The sequence below is a fragment of the Tripterygium wilfordii genome, chromosome 22 (genome assembly GCF_013401445.1).
Source record: "Tripterygium wilfordii isolate XIE 37 chromosome 22, ASM1340144v1, whole genome shotgun sequence".
Classification (NCBI taxonomy): domain Eukaryota; kingdom Viridiplantae; phylum Streptophyta; class Magnoliopsida; order Celastrales; family Celastraceae; genus Tripterygium; species Tripterygium wilfordii.
Genome location: NC_052253.1, coordinates 9336004 through 9342980, shown reverse-complemented (window position 1 = coordinate 9342980; position 6977 = coordinate 9336004). Strand labels below are relative to the sequence as shown.

Below are 6977 nucleotides of genomic sequence, written 5' to 3'. Positions count from 1 at the left end.
TCTTTCGTATCGAACAGCCCTGGTTGTCAGGTGAGAGAAATCATGGAAGTCTAAATCATCAAACTTCTTTCTTAATTGGATGATTGTGCCTTTCACCGCCAATGCTACCACTTCGCCTTCTGGTATTTCAATATTGCATCAAAATCTGGTTTCTTTGAACTCGTGAGGAATGAGTCAATTGGCTCTCCTAAAAATTAAATAATCCTTGACAAGTCTGCCACTGTGACTTCTGGTTCTTCTTTGTAGAATTGTATATGGAAAGCTTCCTCCATCTCTATCTATATGTCAATAGAATTGGCAGGTAACTTAATGTACCAGGAGAAAGTTATACCAGTGTGAGAGTTTCCAAATAGCTTGAGCTTGTAGTTATCTTTCGTGCCAGCTTCTCTACACTGAATGATAAAATGAGCTATGTGCTCCACAGTTGATTGAGCATCCTTTTCGGAGAAAAGAAAAAAGTCTGGAGGTCTGAACCTTCTAAGGAGTGGAATATGGTCTACTCTCTCTGTAAAATGCATGTGGTACATGGGTCTCCCCAGGTGCCTAAGGCCTACCATGTCTTGAATAATGTTCACAACTTGATCCATGTTCACTGCCTGTTGAGGTTGACGATGAATCACCTGTGACGGATGGTAATACTACTGATAGCCATTCTGACCTTGCCCTCCGAGCTTAGTCTGAGGATGAGACTGGTAATTTTGAAGGAGGTACAACCTGAGAAAGCCTCTGGTTGACATCATTCATTTTCTTATGCTCATTCTATCTGATCCGAAGAGGAACATTTGTACTTCCAATGATAGGAATGACAATTAGTGGAAATAAAGAGGTAAGGCCAGAAGATGTCACCTGAAAACCTCTTTTTTTACGCTATTTAATTCTGAATAGATTGCATAGGAGCTAAAGGAATGATTGTGGGAACAAAAATTGAATTGTTCACAACAAAGTGACCATTGCTACTACGAGGATCCGATGCCGATGGGCTGATCTTCAACATGGTAAAGCTGGCTGCTGAATGGTTTGGAGAGACTATTGTGGAGCTGGAGTGATAGGTATGATAATACCTATTGTTTTTGGTAGAAATATCCCCCTCTTAAGCTTTCTTTTGATAAATAATGAGTGTATTTATGTGTTGGTTTGTATTTTGATAGGTTGATTGCGGTTTGGATGAAAAGCGACGGAAAAAGGGCTGAATTGAAGAAAATGTCCACCGACCGTCGTGTGTTCAAATAGCCATAACTTTCTGTCATATTATTGGAATCGAGCGCAACAAAAGGCATTGGAAACTAGACATCTCAAGCTTTCCGTAGAATCTAAAATCATGCAAATCGGAGGTCATATGGAGAAGTTATGGTCATTTGAATCATGTGTCTAGGGGTAACGCGCCTAGGCGTGCGCCTAGGCGTGGAGCGCCTAGGCGCACAAATTGTGCACGCCCAGGATCACTTCTGCACGCCCAGTCCAGAGAGTTGGACTTGAATTTGAAGTTGTGCACGCCTAGGATTGCGCCTAGGCGTGCGCCTAGGCGTGTGCCTAGGCGTGGTGCGCCTAGGCGTGAAAACAACGCGCCTAGGCGCAAAAAGCAATTTTCTGAGATGTTTTAAGTCGCGATTTGTCCGAGTTGTGGGAACTTTGAGACCGAGAATAGAATTTCTGGGGAGCGAAAGCAGAGGGGGAGGCGACTCTTGGAGCTAGGAGGAGAGATTCTTCAGCTCAACTTGGATCTACTCAACTAATTGGGTTTATTCATGATTTTCTCATCTCTCCTTTTGTGTTTTTCTCTCATTATGTGTAACTAAACCTCTTGTGCCAAGGCTAGGATGAAGCCTTGGGTTTGATGACTTTGTTTATGACTTGATTTACATATATATGAGTTGATTTGGGTATAAATCTTGTGTTTCTATGTTTGATTGCAATTTCTTCATGCTTGTGGTGTTTGGCCAACACTTTAGGTTTTTGGATGAAATTGTTTGGAGAATTTGCTTAGACAATAATATGTCAAGTAGATTATGCTTCTTGAAACACTTGATTATGAATGTGTCTCCCTTTAATTAGGTGACAATTTGTATGAATTCTAATCTCCATAGAACTCCATGAATTCCTATGCATGTTTAGACCAATAAGATGGCTAGAATGTATTTAGGAATATCCGACCTAGACCAATAAGATGGCTAGTAATCGATTTTAGGGAGATTTGGCTTAAGTGCGCTAAAACCGACTTAGGTACGGATTCGTTATGCCCGAATTAGCAAATATGTGTGTGAATTTGTGTCATTGCAAGTCATTTCCCAAGGGGGATTCCAAAGCCTTGGTGTTCATCTCATTCATCTCATTTGCATTAGTTGCATCTTTATTCTAAGAAAATACCAAAAACACTTTGCTATTTGCTTGTCTTAGTTTAATTACCCAACCAAACAATCTTGAGTTGAACTTTACTTTTGTTTGCATTGTCCATACGTACATACAAATATACATTTGGATTAGATATAACACCGTCCCTGTGGATTCGACCCTTGCTTATCATTGTGCTGTAGTCGCCGACTAGTACACTTGCTAGTAAGGTTAATTTAGACCCAACAAGTTTATGGCGCCGTTGCCGGGGACGGTTGCTTATATTTGATCCACTCTTGTTTATATACATAGATACTTACATACTTAGTTTAGTTTTTACTTACTTGACAATTAATGATCCTTATACTATTCTTTCTTGTTTGTAGTTCATGCAAGGAAGGCGTTCTCAAGATACTGAAATTCTTCCTGTTGATCTAGACTTGGAACGTACCCGAAGGAACAAGAGAGACAAGGACCTTCTTGAGGAGCAATCTTCTACTCGGTCTATCTCTCCTACATCCAGCTCTAGTTCGTCTAGTGACAAAATTTTGGGAGAACATTCTGAACAAGCAAGCATGGCTGAAAATCGTGAAGAAGTTGGCAACAATGCAAATGCTCCTGTTACCATCATGGACTACTCTATGCCACAATTCTCTACTAGACAATCTTGCATCATATTACCAACCATTCCGCCAAATCTATCTTATGAGCTTAAATGTCATGTGATTAACATGCTCCCATCATTCTCAGGAGCGGAAAATCAAGATGCTAGTGATCACATTGATAATTTTCTGGAGATTTGTGGCACTCAAAAAATTCAAGGCATATCTGAAGAGTTCATACGGTTGAAGCTATTTCCTTTTTCTCTTAAGGAAAGTGCTAAGATCTGGTTCAAGACTCTGCCACCAAATTCTATCACTTCTTGGGATCAACTTTCTGCTAAGTTTATTCAGAAGTTCTATACTCAGTCAAGGACACAGAGGCTTAGGGATCAGATTTTCCATTTCAGGCAGAACAAGGGAGAACCACTTTTTAAGGCTTGGGAGCGATATAAAACTTTATTGATTGGTTGCCCACATCATCAATTCTTGCCATGGCAGATTATATCATACTTTTACCAACATCTGGCTGATGAATGCCGCCATAGGTTAGATGCAGCTGCTGGAGGAAATATTATGGCTAAGGAACCAACTGAAGCCAATGAAATTATTGAGACTGTGGTGGCAAATTCCTCACAATGGGATAATCGTGATCTTGATGCTCCTAGACACATGGTTTATGAGGCTAGTGGTTCAAATACAGAGATGGCATCTGTGGCTAGGAAATTGGATGCGGTAGTGACTTTGCTGAGCAGAAATTTGGATCCTTGCGGCATTTGTGGAGGCACCGATCATCCTACTCATGTATGTTCTAGAAGTGGGACATTTCCTGAAGCTGAAGTTAATGCTATTCAACCTTTTCATAGGCAGCAGAATGATCCGTTTTCTCACACATATAACCCAGGATGGAAGAATCACCCCAATTTCTCCTATGCTTCACCCCAGAATTTCAATCAAGGGCCTAGACCTTGGCAAGCTCCACGACACGAGCCACCTTCTCAAGATGCAAGGAAGTCTACTATGGAGGACCTTATTTCCCAACTTGCTCAATCACAAGTCTCAATGCAACATTCACAAGCAGAGATGAGCAAGTCAATGACTCAGTTGCAACAAACTGTTTCCAGTAATACTCAATCTATCGCAAAGCTTGAAATGCAAGTAGGACAACTTGCTCATGCCTTGAGTGAAAGACAGCCAGGAAAGCTGCCGAGTCAACCTGAGGTAAATCCTAAGCAGTATGAAGATGCTAATGCTATTACTGTTTTGCGAAGTGGGAAAAACGTGGATAACAAGATTGAGTATAAAAAGCTTGAAGGTGAGAATCATGATGAACCTATAGCGGTGGAGCCAAGTGTTTCCAAAATACCTCATGTTGAGAAGGAAAAGTCGGAAGTAGAAGAGTATGTTCCAAAAGTGCCTTTTCCATCTCGTCTTGCACCGGCTAAGAAAAGCAAGTATAATCGGGATATTTTTGAAGTTTTGAAGAAGGTGGAGATTAATATTCCACTCATTGAGGCAATTAAGTCTATTCCCGCATATGCAAAATTTTTGAAGGAGTTGTGCACTAACAAAAGAAAGATTGGTGATCATGAAGAAGTATTTCTCTCCGAAGAGACAAGTGCTATTTTACAAAAGAAGCTCCCACCCAAATTAAAAGATCCGGGTAGCTTTACCATTCCTTGTATTATTGGAGAGAAAGAAATTGAAAAGGCCTTGATGGATCTTGGTGCAAGTGTAAATATCATGCCTTATTCTGTTTACACTACTTTGAAGATAGGTGAGTTGAAACCAACTTCAGTCACTCTCCAACTAGCTGATCGCTCTTTAGTGCATCCTTTTGGGTTAGTTGAAGATGTTTTAGTAAAGGTGGGTGATTTTGTTATTCCGGTGGATTTTCTGGTGCTTGATATGGAGGGTGAACCTAATCCGACAAGAGATGTACCACTCATTCTAGGCCGTGGTTTTATGGCTACCACAAAGACCATTATAGATGTGGAAAAGGGCATGCTCACAATGACAGTCTTTGACAAGACCATTGAGTTCAAAATTTTTAAGGCTATGAAGAGTCCGGATGTCATTAGAGAATGCCTTCATGTTGATATGGTAGGCCATGAGAGAGTGAATTTATTGACACAAACGGCTTCAAGTGATGAGGTTGTTGAATATGTGGATGGTGATAGCAATGAAGGCAAAAAGACCCCATCATCACCAATATCCAACGAGCTCATGGCTACTTCCCTTGTTACTAGCAAGCTATCTCCAACTTTGAAAGGCATGCGGACAAGAGCAAGGAAGTTGAAAAAGGCACGGTCCAAAACAATGTTGAGAGGTAAAGTGTGTGCTCCTTTTGAGACATTGAAATTGTCTATCCATGGTACTTTCACGATAACGAATTCTAAGCTAGAAAAAGGGTGGAAATTTGTGGCTCGTCAATTTCAATTCTGTGGGCCAAATGTTTCGGGGATTCTGAATGGAAAGTATCCTGTGCACCATCCTCCTTGATTTGTTTCCCAAGAATTATTGTGAAGGTGTTGAGGCTTGTGGTGATTTCTCCAAATCAGGTTGTCTTTCTCCTTATCTAAAACAAGTGTTGTGTTTATGCTTTCTCCCTCCCTTTATTTATTTGCATTGATGACCATGCATGTTCTTAAAGTTTGGGGTGAGAGTTTGCTTAAATTATTAAGTGTTGATGCATACATGGTTGATTTTGTAGGTACAACTACGTCTGGCTGAAGACATTAAACTTAGCGCTACTTGGGAGGCAACCCAATGAAGTATATCCTTTTGTGTATCCTTTTGTTCTTCATTATTCCATTTTTATTGACAAAATCTTGTGTGGATGTTAGTTTGAATTTGTTGGAATCTGGCTGCAGGAAAGTTTAAATTTCTGGGCATTATGTTTACAGCCAGACCACGCCTAGGCACGTATTGTGAACGCCTAGGCGCACGTTGTGCACGCCTAGGCGTGTGTGTTTACAAAAAAAAAAAAAAAAAAAAAAAAAAAAAAAAAAAGGGTCATATGCAAGAAAGGGTTCATGAAGACATTGAAGAATTGTGGCTAGGCCAGTACCCCAATCCACTCGATGCATGACTCCAACCCCCAGGTTGTATTGTTTCAACTTGTCCTCTTTTTAGTGCATTATTACATTGTTATGTTTTGCATTGAGGACAATGCATTCTTTAAAGTGTGGGGTGGTGGACTGCATATGGATTATCTTGTGCCAAATTTCACATGATTTTTGTTGTAGCTGAATTTTAAAAAATAAAAAAATAAAAAAAAAAATAAAAAAAATTCAGTGCTTGAATCTTGCATATTTATGGGAATTTTCTGTTGAATTGAGTGCTATATTGAAATGCAGCTGATCTTGGTTTGTGGAACCCATCTTATCCTTCTATATGCTTTACGTCTACTCTATTGGATAATCACTTGAATTCACTTGCACAAGAATGTATGCTTGTGGGGTATGACTTGGGTGAATAGATGTTGAATGTGGACTTTCTTTAAGATGATCTAGAACACCGTGTTAGTGATATTCTTGGCACTAGTTAATTACATGCATGTTAAAAAAAAAAAATTGATGATGAATAAAAGCATGTTCCGCTCTTGTGATCTTGCTGAGTAACCGGGGCTCTTGTCTAACCAACTCGAGTTTCGCGTAAAAAGGTAAGACAATCTTGATGAACATACTAGGCTAGCTTAACTTCGAAGCCTTTTCAACTCGAGTGATTGATCCGAGGTGTGCTTTATCACATAATGCCCTAAACCAACTGGTTGGGAGTCATTGGTTGAGAACTTGTTACATGGGTTGACTAGAAAGCTTAAAGGAGTGAGCATTGCACGGGCCTAGTAAGATGAAAATAAAAAAAATAATAAATAAAAAAAAATAATAAAAAAAGAAGAAGAAGAAGAAGAAGAGAAGTATGTACATAAATAAAAGTGCCTTGGTATTACTACTTGACTGTTCTTGGAATTCTTGGAATGTGACTATGTTTGGCGCCTATGAACTTTTGGAAGCCAAATATTTATACATTTCTTCTTTGCATGCACTT

At 39.7% G+C, this 6977-nt stretch overlaps 1 non-coding gene across 1 annotated transcript; it reads right to left on the bottom strand.

Annotated features, from left to right (window-relative positions):
- Positions 1–3308: 3308 nt before the first annotated feature.
- On the bottom strand, positions 3309–3415 carry LOC119992338. Its single transcript, XR_005466343.1, has one exon. It is a non-coding gene; the product is annotated as a small nucleolar RNA R71 (small nucleolar RNA).
- Positions 3416–6977: the final 3562 nt, after the last annotated feature.